The following is a 17,043-nucleotide window of genomic DNA, read 5'->3' as shown; positions in this document are numbered from 1 at the left end:
TTCACACAAATAAAATTAAAATTGATAGGAAAATAAGTGAAAACAGATGTAATGAGAAACAAAGTAAAGTTGCCCCACAATATGCATATCCTAAAGGGACACATAAAAAGTACATTAAATGGAGTGAAAGAGAATATTGTGTATACAGAAGGCAGGAAAAATGATCCACCTATGATAAATGGAGGCTTCAAGAAGAAAGCAAGAAACCAGACAGATTTTGGAAGTAAAAAAATGGAAGACAGAGATGAAAATCTTACAAAACAGGACTGGGAGATCTATCTAGGCTCAGACTTCTCCATAGCTATATCTGATGCTTGAAAAAAATAAAGCATTTGTAATAATTTCAGTGAAAAAGTATATCTAACTACAGGTTTTATATCCAAACAACCACTCAAGCATTAAGTCACAACAGCTTTGCATTTGCAAGAACTTGTGAACATTGCTCTCATTGTCATATGCTGAGTACATTACCAGAGGGTCAACTTTATATAACCAAGAGATGTGTTGAGCAAAACAACTGTTGATGAGAATGAACTATAATTGTGAAACTTAAAAAATTTAAAAACTTGTGGGGTTTAGGAAAAGAGAACAAAGGGTAGGTATTACATTACCCAAGAATGTGGATATTATATATTTAACAATGGAGTGGAAAGGAAGGGGAAAAGATAGGGGGAGGGTATGCAGGTTTCTTCATCTGCACAAACAGAATATCATTTAAAAAACTAAATAACAGATGTATGAAAGTACTTAAGACTAAAAAGAGTATTTACTTAAATAAGACTGGGTAATTCAGCAAAGAGCCAATTCAAGAAGTTAGAGCAAACAGCAAAATAACCTTAAGAAAAGAATGAAGGAATTAACATGCAAAGAGGGGGGGAAATTAAAAACAAACAAAAGAAAACACATAGTAGTGATAAAGTTACATTTTTGTTCTTTGAAATAAAACAACTGCATCAAATAATGAACTATCTGTTTTATTTTGTGATGAGGAGGACACTCAGGAAATTGAATAATGGGTAGCTTTCTAAGGAAATATGATTTATCAAAACTGACTTAAAAAAAATAAATAAATAAAAACTTGCAGAGAGAGAAAAAAGATGGCTCCACTCTAAGGAAGTTCCATCCACTTGATCCCAAACTGGGAGCAGACTTGTGGCTCTTCTGCAAGACTTGAAAAACCAGCTGAAAAAAGCTGATGGGAAACACTGTGGGCAGGGAGAGGACAGGAGAACACCAGAGCTGGTGAGCCAATGCTGGCAGCTGTGCAGCAGGGCTGAGAGGCTGCAGGGAAGGTGCAGCATCACAGCTCCTGCCCCTGGGAGCCTGGGGGTCTCAGCCACATGCAGGGATCCCCAAACCAGGGCAACAAAGAAGCATGGACAGTGGGAATCAATGGTAATTCAGTCCACTGGGGGGGACTCAGACCATCTTATCCCAGGCAAAAAGCGGGTGTTTGGTTATGGCAACAGCCTGGGAACCTTACCCAGATCAGTGTCTGTGGGACGGGCCGTTCAACAGAAATCTGGACCTCCTGAGGGGTCTGAGTGGACCACTCAGCAGTGAATCTGAGTGGTGGATTATTCTCTGAAAGAACTTTTGGCAGAAGGCAGGATAGGGGCGATTCAGACTGTCCTGAGAAAGAGGCGGGATCCTTCCCACCTCCTTTGGAGAGGAGGTGCGCCTTCCCCCACCAGTGGAATGGATCTGGGCTGTTCCATGGAGAAAAGAAAAGCAGCCCAGAACAAGTACATTCAAGGGGCGAGCCCTGAAGCAGACCCAGTCTGTGTACTAAGGAGGCCCTGCCCACCAGACTCCTTGGGGATCTGCCCTCCAGGGCTTCAGCCAGGATGCCCAGGGCCAGGCAGAGATAGCAACTCACATCGGCCTACACGAGAGAACTTCCTGGGAGGCCAGGGACCCACACACCAAGGGGCCAGATACAACAACAGTGAAGCAAAGTCCAGCAAGCTCCACAAAGAACAGATGCATAGGTTTTTGGTTTTGTTTGTTTGCTTGTTTGTTTTTGTTTTGTTTTTTTTTGTTTGTTTGGATTAAATTTTCTGTCTCTCTCTTCTTTCTTTTCCCTCAGTATACTCTAATTGCTATCTTTTATTTTAGTCTAATCTTTTTTCTTTCTCATTCTCTTTACTTTTTGTAAATTCTTATTTTTAATTCATTTTTTTTTCTTCTTTTCTTTTCTCTTTTCTTTCACATTTGTCTTTTTCTATTGTATATTTTATTTTATTTACTATTACTATTTTTTAAAATTATTATTTTATTTCATTTGTTATTTTCTTTTATTTTTTTCATACTTACCCTATTTCTGGGCTCTTCCTTCTTTGCTTTCTTATTCTCTTTTATTTATTTATTTTAGTTTGTTTTTTCCCTCCCCTAATTCTTCTGGTCTCATGTCTTCTAGTCTTTCTTTCTTTCTTTCTTTTTCTTTCTTTCTTTCTTTCTTTCTTTCTTTCTTTCTTTCTTTCTTTCTTTCTTTCTTTCTTTCTTTTTCTTTCTTTCTTTCTTTCTTTCTTTCTTTCTTTCTTTCTTTCTTTCTTTCTTTCTTTCTCTCTCTCTCTCTCTCTCTCTCTCTTTCTTTCTTTCTTTCTTTCTTTCTTTCTTTCTTTCTTTCTTTCTTTCTTTCTTGTCTGGTTTTGTTTATTTGTTTGGTTTTTAGTCTTTTTGTTGAGGCTGTTGTTTTTATTACTGTTGGTGTTTTCTTTCTTTGTTTATTTGTTTTTCTGTGTATTTTTTTTCTTTTCGTAATGTTGTTTTTGGTTTGGTCTGGTTTTGTCTTATTTTGTTCTGTCAGCACCTGCATCATAACAGTTGGCACAAGTTGAGACTCACAGTCAACACCTGAGGGATAAGCCCAACCACAAATGGAACAACAGCAATCAAGACCCAAATTCAACCCACAAAACCTACACAAGAGTCATTCCTAGAGCACCATGCTAAGAAGATCAAGGAGACTACACAACTGGGTGGCACAAGAAGGCCATCCATTAAGCTAGGAGGCAAAGCAGTCTTTTCTGACACACAGAAACAAACACAAAGAAACAGAAAGAAAGGGGAAGCAAAGGAACAGGACCCAAATGAAATAACAGGAGGAATTTCTAGTAAAATAGCTAAATAAAATGGAGGCAAGTAATTTATCAGACATAGAGTACAAAGTAATGGTTATAATTATGCTCAAACAACTTAATGAGAACTATAAGGAACTTAGAGAAAGCTATAGCAGCATGAAAACAGAATTGGAAGCCATGGCTAAGAATCCATCAGGAATGAAGAATGAATAGCTGAAATTAAGAATACCCTATAAGAAATAAACAACACCCTAGAAGAAGCTGAGGATAGAATTAGTGAATTAGAGACAAGGTAGAAAAAAAACCCAATCAGAGCACCAATTAGAAAAACAAATTTTAAAGCAGAATAGTTTAAGGGAGCTTTGGGCCAACAGGAAATATACAAACATCCACATCATAGGAGTAACAGAAGGAGAAGAATCTGAGCAAGGAATAGAGAACCTCTTTGAAGAAATAATGACAGAAAATTTCCCTAACTTAAAAGGAAAAATCACTCAAATTCAGGAAACACAGAGAATCCTAATCAACATGAACCCCAAAAGACCCATACCAAGGCACATCATAATTAAAATGGCAAATGTTAAAGGTAAAGAAAGAATCTTAAAGGCAGCAAGAGAGAGAAAGAAAATTATCTGGAAGGGGGCTCCCATTGGACTGTAGACTGATTTCTCACTAGAAACACTTCAGACCAGAAGGGAGTGGCATGAAATAGAAAAAGTAATAAAAAGCAATGGACTAAATCCAAGACTACTGTATCCAGCAAGACTATCATTCAAAATTGAGGGGAAATGAAGAACTTTACAGAAAAAAAAGAAAAAAAAAGCTAAAGGAGTTTATTACCACAAAACCGCACTGAAAGGAATGTTGAAGTGACAGGAGTAAGGAGAAGAAATACAAAGAGAGGAACACAGGCATAAAGAATAAAAATAGTAATAAATGCCTGGTTTGTGTGGCTCAGCAGTTGAGCATCGACCTATGATCCAGGAGATTGAGGTTTGATTCCTGGTCAGGGCACTTGCTGGTGTTTCAGACTCAATCTCCAGCAGGATGCACGTAGGAGGCAGCCAATCAATGACTCTCTCATCACTGATGTTTCTATCTCTCTCTACCTCTCCCTCCCCCATCTGAAATCAGTAAAAACATATTTTTAAAAAATGGCAACAAATAAGTACCTATCAATAATAAACAAATATAAATGGCTTAAATGCTTCAATCAAAAGACACAGAATAGCTAACTGGATAAGAAAACATGACCCATATATATATGCTGTCTACGAAAGATCAACCTCAGGACGAAAGATTCACACAGGATAAGAGTGAAGAGATGGAATGGAAATTTTAAAAAGCTGGGATAGCAGTACTTATGTCTGATAAAATAGGCTAGAAGCATATAAAAAAAGTAAATCAGACCCTAGGTCTGTTTATTCAAGGAAAATAAGGATAGTTTGAAATGGAAAATTCTATTAATATCCCCAGCTACTAATAAATTTAAGAAAACGTACTACATGAAAATTACTATCAATGCTTAGAAGACATCTAAAACATTCAATATCCATATTTATCGTTATTTTTAAAAGGAAATACAGTAGATAGATACTTCCTTAATGATAAAATATACCTCATATATATGTATGTAAAATAAATATTTTAGAAGTAATTGTCAAAATAATTAAAAACCAGAAATAAGAAACAAAAACAGCATTGAACTAAGAAAATAATATATATTTGCAAGTGCTATAATCTTAAACTTAAGTTCAAATGAATCAACTGACAAACTAGTACAAATAATTGAAAAATGTTGTAAAACAATATATAGACATCAGTATGTTCATGTAATCAATTTAAACACACACACAATGTAAGAAAGATCAAATTCCTAATAACATATAGATCAATGGAAAGGAACAGAACGGCCAGAAATAAATCCATGACTTTAGTCAATTAATATTTAACAAAGGAAGCAAAAACATACAATGGGTTAAAGACAGTCTATTTAATAAATGGTGTTGGAAAAATTGGACAGATATGTGCAAAAAAAAATGATCCTAAACAACTTTCTTACACCATACACAAGAATAAACTCAAATTGAATTCAAGACTTAAATGTTAGACTCAAAGTCATAAAAATCCTAGAAGAAAACATAGGCACTAAAATCTCATACACTTCTTGTAGCAATGCTTTTTTTGATATATAGACTCAGGCAAGGGAAACAAAAGAAAAAATAAACAAATGGGACTACATCAAACTAAAAAATTTTTGCACAGCAAAGGAAACCATCACACAAACTGAAAAGACAACCCACTGAATGGAAGAACATATATCGGAAAAGGGCTTGATATCCAAAATTTATAAAGAGCTCATAAAACTCAACTCCAAAAGAAAAAAAATAATAATTCAATTAAGAAACAGGCAAATGACCTGAATAAACATTACTTCGAAGAGGTCATAAAACTGTCCAATAGGCATATGAAAGGGTTCTCAGTTCTCTAATCATTACAGAAATTCAAATTAAAACCACAAAGAGATTATCATCTCACACCAGTCAAAAGTCAGATTTTAAAAAATTTCTTTATTGTTGAAAGTATTACAGATGTTCCCCTTTTCCCCCCACTGACCCCCTCCTCCCCAGTCCTGCCCCCTCCACACTCAGGCTTTCACCAAATTACTGTCTGTGTCCATGGGTCATGCATATATGTTCTTTTGTTAATTACTACATAATACTAAAGGGATTGATACAACAAGACTATCCCGGTAAACATATGCACTCAATATAGGAACACCCAAATATATTAAAAAAAAGTCTGGAGGACTTTCAGGGAGAGATCGACAGCAATATAATCACAGCAGGCGACTTTAACACCCATTGACATCACTGGATAGGCCTTCTAGAGAAAAAATCTACAAGGAAACTGATCCTAAACAACACACTAGATCAGGTGGAATTAACTGAAATTTATAGAACATTTTACCCAAAAGCTATAGAATTTACATTCTTTTCAAGTGCACACGGATCATTCTCAAAGACAGACCACATGTTAGGACACAAAACAAGTCTCTACAAGTTCAAGAAGATTGAAATCATATCAAGCATCTTCTCAGGTCACAATGGCATGAAACTAGGAATTAACTACAGTAAAAAAAACTCAAAAGCATTCAAACACATGGAGGCTCAATAGCATGTTATAAAACACTGAATGGGGTACCAATAAGATCAAGGAAGATATCAAAAAATTCCTGGAAACAAAAATAAACACACAACCACCAAAAATCTATGGAACACAACGAAAGCAGTCCTGAGAGGGAAGTTCATAGCACTACATGCCTACTATAAAAATGGTAAATAACCTAAGAATAATATTAGTAAGAACTGAAAAAAATAAGGTTTGAAACTTTAAAGTGTTTCTGAAATATAAAAATGACCTGTATAGATTGAAAAACAGGCTACCTTCTTGGACAAAGAAAATAAAAATTTATGCATAACTGTTGGTATGAATGCAGATTGGAGCAGCCACTATGGAAAACAGCATGGAAGTTCCTGAAAAAATAAAAAATGGAACTGCTTTATAACCTAGCAATTCCACTTCTGAGTAATAAGGCACTTCCATTAAAAAAAAAATTGGAATATAATTGAAAAAGAAAACAAAACACTAATTAGAAAGACTATATGCACCTCTATGCTCACTGCAGCATTATTTACAATAGCTGAGACAGAGAAGCAATCCAAATGCCCGTCAGTAGACGAGTGGCTAAAGAGGTGGTACATCTACACAATGGAATATTATTCAGGCATAAAAAATAAAGACGTCTTACCATGTGTGACAGCATAGATGGATTTATTGCAGGTAATATTTTGACCACAGATAAAGAAATAGATAATCACTGTAATACCATAACAACCATGTTTTTTCAGTAAAAGGATAGACTCATCAAGTGTTCAACAGCTAAATGATGATAAGGCATTTCTCTAAGAAATGTTCTTGTAGGTGAGAGGAAATATTGAAGCGGGGACTTAGAGGTCTCATTTCTTTTCATTTAACTCCTCAAGAGAAGACGGAACAGTCATTCTAAATCATAGCAATAATCTCTAATATTAACTAATGGTAGATATCTCAGCAGGGTTCATAGTTGTTTATGATGCAGATGTGGAGCAGAATAGAAAACAAACTCTCCAACCTGTGATACCAATTATTGTTTTAAAACATACTACTACTACCATTAAATTATCCCTTTTAAGATGTGCATCTGGAGACTAATTTATAAGCAACAATTGCCACCGAAATTAACTACATAACAAAGCTGAAAATTATTGGTCTACAGGAAAATATCCATAGAATTACAGTCAGAATAAAAAGGCCCAACCGAATTACAAAGGAAAATATGTACCACTTATTGCAGCAATACCGCTCCACTTGTTTCAATCACATGTAGTTCTCATTTAAGAAAGAAACTGTACTGGACCTGGAGGTCGATCTATTAATCAGTATTTCAAGAGAAAGAAGTCTGTATACCATACTTATCACCAAGCTCAAGGATTTTGCAATGCTTCTTTTACGCAATAATTCTTTAAAAACCCTACCTTTAAGCTTTATAACATCACTCAGCCATCCATTACAGAATTTCAGAAATTTAATTAGAAATAATCTTTCATTAATTTCTATTAAATTATTATCTATAATTTATCTATTTATTTTATCACAGAATCTTTTCATGCAGGATTTTTTCTTTCTCCATTAAGATGAATATAATGTCAGCAACTTCACAATATCATAATTTTTAAAAATTATGCATTTTATTTTATTCCTTCAATGATGCTAAAAGTTTCATTAATTATTTGGGAAATCTTTCTTTTTGCACCTAGACACTGAAATGTCACCAGGTATACTGGAGATTTCAACCACTTACTTAATCCAGTTCTCAATTCTTTAAAAAAATATATATTTTTATTGTTTTTAGAGAGAGAGGAAGGGAGAGGGAGAGAGAAAGAGAAACATTCATCCGCTGCCTCCCACACATGTCAGAAATTGAACCTGAAGCCTGGGTATGTGCCCTGGTGGGAAATGGAACTGGTGACCTTCTAATGCACTGGGCAACGGTCAACCAACTGAGCCACACCAGCCAGGGCCAGTTCTCGATACTTTTATTATTCACAGGAAAATTGCTTTTTTGATGCCTAGAAGTTAGGTGATCATATGACTATATCTGAGCAATCATCTGACAGGAAGTGGCATATTTTACTTTTAAGTCAAAACATTTGATTGCCCATGAGAGATTCTCCAGAACTCTCTTTACCTGCTATCTTACTGCAATAGCAGAATCATGTGTGGAGATGAGGGCACTATAGGAATGAAACACCTTGAATCACTGAGCCATGACACAGAGGACAGCTGTCCTGGAGAGTTACTCACACCTGTGGCACCACTTGTACGGGTAAGTATAGTTGCCGTGTTTGCTATTGAGATTTTGGAGTTTATAAATGCAGCCTACATAGGCTATCTTAAACTACTGGATCACCACTGTAGAATAATAGAAATATTTCAAAATTAATAGACAGCAATTTTTCATGTGTCCTCTGAATTATTCTTTCTAGCTAGAGGAGCAACTAAACTAAGTGTCCTTTGTTAATACACAGAGCTAACCACAGAATCACTGTGCCAGGGGGCAATCCATACACTTCTGTGGCTGCCAATCATCATTTCACCTGTTCCTAGTGCCTTGAGAGTCTGTACTTTACTCTGTGTCGAACCTTCCGGAAACACCTAAGACAGTGACAGCAAAAAGTGGTAGAACCTTCACAGGCAGGAATTATTAGGATTCCCTACAATGTGACTGCTCCTATCCATATTTTTTCACGAAAATATAAATGTGTAATACTTTCATCTCATCTTCCTCCAACCTAAAGGTAAGGGCACTTTTGGTGCTTAGACTCATAGTAAGAATGTTTTCCTGTTCCTTTCTTTATCCGTGTCTTCCTTAAATCTATGCCGGCTTCTGTGCTACACCTATCTTATACTAAGTAAACAACTAAACTCTATTTTTTCACTTCTCACAAAAACTCACAGCCTCTCTAATTTAAAGGACAGTGGGAGAGGGAAGTGAGAGAACGACCTGTCTGATTTGTGTTAAAAATTACCATTTTTGAAAATATCTCCTATGCAATAGATGTAAAGTATGCAATAAATTATAGCTATGCCAGCTTTTAGGCTTTTCAAATTTGGACATGCCACTCCGGGTTCCTGGGTCTAAAAAAGGGACTAGATTAATACGATGTCTAAAGATATTTCCAGTATTTAATCTCTGTAATATCTATGGCCTATCATACATTTCCCATTTCTTGTGCTATTTTTTTAATATATCCAGATAATTTTTCCAGTGTTCACAGTGTTAACAATCTACCAGATCAAGTTTAATTTATGAGTTCTGAGCCCTCTTCCATTCGTTATCTTCAATAAAATTGATTTTCCAGTTATATTTAAGAATATGCATGTAAAATCTGATTGGAATCTTTGTGGGCTTCCCTGGGGCTTGTCATCTGATGGGCTTCACTGCATTGTTATCAAGGTTTGCACCATAATCATGGATGATACCATGTCTTCCTCTACAAGAGTTCCAGCTTCTTCAGAGGGGAAAAAAAAAACAATCCTTCATTGTCTCGCTTTGAAAAGAGCCATGGGGATCTGGAAAATAATATGACTGGAGTGCAGCATTTTGAGAGTAGGGGAAGGAAGAATACATAATTGTGCATCATTTACACTTTTTACCAAAGCTCTCGGTTTTAGGCCTACACTTCACCCGAAGTCTCTGCTGGAAATGGAGCCCACAATTTCAGAGCCTCTCTGAATTCACGCTGCCAGAGAATGAATCTCTCGATTACTGCTGAGGGTAGAGGCTGAAGGTGTTACAGGATTCCATGCCAGGAGGAACAGGGAAACCGAGACAGGAAAGTTAAAACCAGGCCAACTGGCGTGGGCAGTTTGCAGGCAGCTTGTAAGTAAAGGCGATTATCTTCCCCCGACAAGGACGCTTGAGAGCAAATGGTTAAAAGCCTCCCTAACGGGAGAACGCAGGAAAGGAATGGGGAAGGGGAATGGAAAAAAGGGCAGTTTTACTCCCTAGGCAGAGAAGATGGTAGTCTCAAGGCTTGGCAAAGTAAAATTGCCAGGTGCTTCTTATGAAATCTTGGAAGGCCACCACAAAGTCAAAAGGACCTGGAGAATTAATCTGTACCAAAATATTCTGCAGAGGAATTTTGAGACCTATAGACAGGAGGATATATAACACCTTGGACCCTCCCCCCCAACTGGAGCTTCAGCTCTTCAGATCAGCTGAGGGGCCCAACTAGCTTCATAAGCCAGATGTACAGATTTGCTTGCCTTGCTTCTTTAATAAAGGTGCATGCTTTAACTGATTTAATAAAATTGGCTTAATCACAACACAATCAAGGTCTTCGTATAAATTCATTTATATGAGAAGGCAAGGGTCGAGGTTGGGGACAGCCCTCTCCCACTGACTCGGGGGGCTGCCTGATACCTGACTGGTGTCTGTGAGAGGCCCCTCGAACAAAGGCAAAGGCGTCGACTTGACAGGGAGGACTCAGAGAAACCTGGGCTCCAGTCACCCTATTGAAAGACATTTAAATACTGCCCCATTTTCAGCTCTTTCTGCTCTTTTTCTTTGGTGTGGGGGGCAGCTTGATTCTATTGAGTGCCCAGCTCAACTGGAATTATTTCACTGTTTCATAAATGGCACTAAACTGTTTTCCCTTGTCTACTTTCAAAAATTAATGATTTCTCTCTCTCTTTTTTTTAATTTTGCCCCCTCACGTACTCTATTTATGCCTTTATTTTTTTGGGTGGGTTTTGGAAAGAAAAAGAAAGGGTGTAATCAATCTATTCTGTTTTACTGGAAATTCTTCCTAGCTCAATTTCTTCTTTTTTAAAGACTTCATTCAGTCAATAGATTTTAGCAGTTTTTAGCACTTTGTAGCAGTTTCAGTTTTAAGCATGTTGGTGTTTTCTAGAAAATAATTCACAAAAGAAAGAAAAGAATCCGAAAGGCGCTGAAATGCTTTTCCTAATAACTATTTTTTAAAATTTATATCAGGTTAACCTACATTTCTGTTTTCCCTTAGTTCTATATTAATCTAGCTCCATAAGGACAATTTTTCTCAGACATATAAAATTTTAATTTTTCTCTGTATCAATTTTCAATTTACCTAAACATATTAAGGAGTATTAATTTGGATAAATGGCTGCAAAGTTTGATAATTTATGGAATATTCTATATATATTTAATAAAAGCAATACTTGGAACTAAAATATGTAGGTGATACAGATAAGACACTTTGCTTGCTTGTCCAAAGTTCCCAGATAATGTCTCTATTCACCGAGTCCAAATATGTGTACAAAGAGATTTTCCCTAACTTACGGTTCTATTATTCAAAGTTAATTTGTAGACTTCCAGTTGCCAGCTCCCAATATAAAGAGTTTGAACAAGAAAAACCTGAACAGGATGAAAAATAAACACTTCAGATTCATTTAAAAAAGTGGGCAGAACACAATGCAAACCACTGCCCTCAAGACTGGAGAGACAGGCAAGCAGGCAGGTAAACACAGAAATGTGTGGTTTACTAGAATGGGGACTCACAAGTTGAAATTGCTGTGGAAACCAGTGTCAAGGTAAGAAAACTTGAGCTGGAATTGTAATTTAAAGATGTCCTGGAAGTTTAGTATAGAAATCTGAGAGTTAAAAACTACAGTGAGACCCAGTCATGCCATCAGATTTACCTGGGGAAACTCAAAGTGGCTTCCACAGTATTGTGAGATTAACCTCTAAGAGCGCAATCAGGTTTCCATAGTAAATATCAGATAAAAATCCCCTCAGGTTCTGCCAGGGTCCAGGAAAAGAGAAACTTTTTGAAATACACTAGAGCACTCTGCTCTGCTGAACAAGGTCTGCCCTCAGGGGAAACTGGTTAACCAGGGACTTACCTGCTGGGTAATATCAGAGCCTAATTGATCTGAGAGTAGAGAGTTAACTACGTAACTCTAGCCATGCTGCCCCACCTAAGGGAGGAGGGGAAAAAGCCTTAAAAAACTCTTGTGAAGTTCATAGTCCAGAGGCCTAGGCTTGCGAAAAGACTCGATCCTAACCGTAGGACTATGGAATGCTTCTCCTCCCCCCACTGCTCACCACTGTTACTAAAGGCCTATTCATAGCAGCTTCCTTTATCAAGTGCACCATGTCCAGCTATCAAGAAAGAATCACAAGGCTTACCAAAAGGCAAAAAGCAAAATTTTGAAGAAACAGAGAAATTATCAGAACTGGAGATGGCAGGAATGTCAGAATTATCAGACCAGGAATTTAAAACAACTATAATTAATATGCTAAGTTCTCTAATGGATAAAGTAGAAAGCATGCAAGAACAGATGGGAAATGTAAATAGACAGGCATTCTAAGAAAGAACCAAACAAAATGCTAGAGATAAAAAACATACACACACCACTGTAACAGAAATGAGGAACGCTTTTGATGGGCTTATTAATAGATTGGATATGGCTGAGGAAATGGTCTCTGAGCTAGAGAATATATCAAGAGAATCCTTGAAAAGTGCCCTGGCGGGCTAGCTCAGTGGGTTAGAGCATCGTCCAAATATGCCAAGGGGTCCAGTTCCATCCCAGTCAGGGCACATATAAGAATCAACCGATGAATGCATAAATAATTGAACAGCAAATCGATGTTTCTTTCTCTCTCTTTCTCTCCCTCCCACCTCCTCTCTCTAACTCAAAATAAAGAAGAAAAAGAAATTTAAAATAAATTCTTGAAAACTGAAAAGCAAAGAGAACACAGACTGTAAGAAACAGTAGAGAATATCCAAAGACTGTGGACAGCTACAAAAGGTGTAACTAACTTACATATAAGGGGAATTCCAGAAGGAAATGAAGACGAGAAAGAAACCAACAAAATATTTGAAACAATAATGACTGGAAATATTCCCAAATAATGTTAGGCTGTTATAATGAAGCCACAAATCCAGGGTGGGAGTCAGAGAACATCAAGCAGAATAAATGTAACAAATAAAAAACTACATTTAGGCATAACATTTTTAAACTACAGGATATCAAAGTTTTTGTTTGTTTGTTTTTTAAAATCCTTTAAAAAATCAGAGGAAAAAAACACCTCACTTACACATAGAGAAATAAAGAATTACTTCTTTCTCAGACACACCAAACTTAAGGCAATCTGTTAGACCTTCATTAACAGTTCTTTAGAGAGAAGAAATATAATAAAGGCCAGAAACTTGACTCTACATAAAATAAAGAAGAGCTTTGAAGATGGAATAAGTGAATGTACAATAAAACATTTACTTTTTAAATTTATAATTGATGTGTCAAAAAACAGCTTGTTAAAATAATACCTACAATATAGTCTATTATGGGCGCTTCTGTTTATGTAATATATATATACATATATATGTGCATGCTATTTATGTACAAGTATACAAGTGAAATGAATGATAGCAGTAACACCAGGAACAGGAGGGGGTGGATTAGGACTATTTTGTTATAAGGTCCTCTAATTACCCATGAAATGGTATAGTGTTATGAGAAAGTAGAATTGAATTAGCTATAAATGTATACTCCAAATTCTAGCAAAACCACTAAAAAAGTTTTTAAAAATATTGCTGATGTCCAGGCAGGTGTGGCTCAGAGGTTGAGCATCCACATAGGGTCCAGGAGATCGCGGTTCGATTCCCAGTCAGGGTACATGCCTGGGGTGCAGGCTAGATCCCCAGTGAGGGGCGTGCAGGAGGCTGCCGAACAACAAAGACTCTCATCATTGATGTTTCTAAGTCTCTCTCTCCCTCTCCCTTCTTCTCTCTGAAATTAATAAAGATATATTTAAATATGTGTGTGTATATATATATATATGTGTATATATATATCTCTATATATCTGATAAGCTAACAAGAGAAAATGAAGTCATATAAAGTATCAATTAAAACCATAAAAGGCAGAAAAAGAGTAAAAGTCAAAAATAGCAGCAAAGAATAAGTGCAACAAATAAAAAAAAAGAAATGTGGTAGATATTAATCCAGCTATATCAATAATCAGCTTGAATGTCACTTTTCTAAATGCAACAACTAAAGGCAGAGACTGTCAGAGGAACAAATGTAAAAACAAACAAACAAAAACAGACACAAAAAAACAAGACCCAAATATATGTTGTCTATAAGAAACTCACTTTAAATATGAAGAAAATTATGGATCAAAAGCAAATGAATGGTGAAATATATACCATGCTAACACTAACTAAAAAACACTGAAGTGGCTAAGTTAATTTCAGACAGAGCAGACTTCAAAGTCTGAAAAGTAATGAGAGCTAAAGGAGGACAGAATTAAATTAGAAATCAATAACAGAGAGAAAACTAAAAATGCCAAAATACATGGAGATTAAACGACTCACTTCTAAATAACACATGGATCAAAGAAGAAACCTCAAGAGAAATTAATTATATTTTAACTAAATGAAAATGAAAACAATTTTTCAAAATTTGAAGCATACAGCAAAGGGAGCACTTTAAAGGAAATTTACAGAATTGAATCCACTTAGTAGGAAAAAAGAAAGATCTCAAATCAATAATATAAGTTTTAACCTTAGGAATCTAGTAAGGAAAGAGCTAATTAAATCCAAAGTAATCACAAGAAATGAGGAAAAGAAAAAAATCAAATGAAATTAAAAACAGGAAATCAATGGAGAAAAATCAACAAAACCAAAAGTTGGCTCTTGAAAAGATAGATAAAATTGGCTGCATCTAGCTACACCACCCAAGGGCAAAAAAAGAGAGAAGATGCAAATTACTAATATGAGAAATTGAAGAGGAGAATCACTGTGTCTCTCATAGACATTAAAAAATAAAGGAATGTTATGAACAACTTTATGCTCATAAATTTCATAACCTAAGTTATGTGGATTGATTCCTGGAAAGAAACAGTTTACCAAAATGTAATCCAATCCCAATCAAAACCCCAGTAAATTATTTTATAGATATTCATAAACTGATTATATGATAAAATTTACGTGGAGAGTCAAAAGACCCAAAATAGCCAACAGAACAGTGAAAGAAAGGGACAGACTATCTAAACAGATTATGTATTTAATAAACACTGGAAGAAGTGAAAATTTATTACATGAACTAATAGCTTCATGACAAGTGAAAGAATGCAGTTAAGATGAACTAATCAAAAACATGTTACATAATAAGCTACATAAATATATAGCTTAACTACATACACACTGTAGGTATAAAATATAATGACACTTGTTTTCTTTTTTACCTGAGGCTGATTCAAAAGAGTAACACAGTAGCAAAGAAGGCTGTCTAACCAAGGGATTCCTTGGTAGAAGTTAGGTATACACCCATCAGAAATGCCTGCCAGAAGACAAGTACAACAATGTTTATAGTATTAGGTATCATAACTCCAAGCAGAAAACTACGGCACTATCCATCCATTGTGGGATAAATAAATTGTGGATAGAATACCACATATCCCTGAGAAAAAATAAATTGATACTGCATGCAACAATATCAATGAAAATAACAGGCACGGTATTGAGCACTGAAGCCAGTCACAAAATGAAGAATTCTATTTTTATATATAATCTAAAACAGAATGAAGTCCTGCATAATCAAAAACAAGATAGAATTACCCTTGCAAAGAGATGGGAAAAGGAGCAGAATGGGGCTTTCGGACATACTTTAAGCTTCTTCAGCATTGAGCACTATTCTCTCCTCTTTCAGGAAGCCCTGTGGAAGTCAGGTTACCTTTCTTTATGCTTTCAAAAGCTAACCATGAAAACCGCAGCCAGGAGACAGCTAGGCTGAGCTCAGTGCCCTGAGAACTCCACATCCATTTGACCCAACTTGTGCAAATCACAGTCGTTAAAAATCTCAAGTATCTTTGGCTCTATAAGCCAGTGGGAGCAGGTCTCAGGAACCCTCTTCAACAAGATTGTGCCAAAAGGGAAGAAGGAGGCCCCTGCTCTCCCTCCCAAAGCAGAAGCCAAGCAAAGGCTTTGATGGCCAAAAAAATAAAAAATAAATTGGTGCTGTAAGTCATCCACAATCACACAAAAAAGAAGGTCCTCACATCATCCATCTTTTGATGACCCAAGACAATGCAGTTCTGAAGGCAGCCCAAATATCCTCAGGAGAACATCCCCAGGAGAAACAAGCTAGACCATTATTCCGTCATCAAGTTCCCCTGACTACTGAGTCAGCCCAGAAGAAGGTAGAAGAAAACAATACACTTGTGTTCATTGTGGATGTCAAGGCCAACAAGCACCAGATCAAACAGGCTGTGAAGAAGCTCTATGACATTGATGTGGCCAAGGTCATCACCCTGATCAGGCCTGATGGAGAGAAAAAGGCTTATGTTCGACTGGCTCCCACTCTTGCCAACTGGGGCCACTTAAACTAAGTCCAGCCAGCTAATTCTAAATATAAAAATTTTTCACTTAAAAAAAAACAAAACCCAAAAAACTCCACAAAATCTCAGGTACCCTTAAGCTCATCAAAGAAGGAAGATGCAACTCTAGGTGTCTATATGGTTAATGATGACATAAAAGAAAGCCCCTAAATGGGGACCAGAGAAAATCAGCCTGAGATTTCCAAGAGCTGGGAGAGTATAGAAAGACATCTTGCATATGGCATATGGCTTAATTTTGCACACATAACACAACATTACTAGGTCTGTATCTCTTTTAGGGCTATGAAGATGGGTGATGATGATTATAAATGACAGTATTTTTGTGTGTACCCAACTCAAACAATTGTAGATACGTTACAAAAGCAGTATATTCATTCCAATATCATTGTAAGCGCTACAGGATACAGGCAGAGGTATTTAATTGCTCCTTTATGTCAGGGACTACATCTCTATATACTCATTAATTGACACA

General features: G+C 36.3%; 1 pseudogene; it reads left to right on the top strand.

Moving 5' to 3' along the window:
- Positions 1 to 8,400: 8,400 nt before the first annotated feature.
- LOC148092854 (large ribosomal subunit protein uL23 pseudogene) lies at positions 8,401 to 16,562 on the top strand (annotated as a pseudogene).
- Positions 16,563 to 17,043: the final 481 nt, after the last annotated feature.

Source organism: Miniopterus natalensis, chromosome 6 (assembly GCF_054644295.1).
Source record: "Miniopterus natalensis isolate mMinNat1 chromosome 6, mMinNat1.hap1, whole genome shotgun sequence".
In the NCBI taxonomy this organism is placed as follows: domain Eukaryota; kingdom Metazoa; phylum Chordata; class Mammalia; order Chiroptera; family Miniopteridae; genus Miniopterus; species Miniopterus natalensis.
The sequence above is the reverse complement of the archived record's forward strand: the minus strand, read 5'-3'. Positions and strand labels throughout refer to the sequence as shown.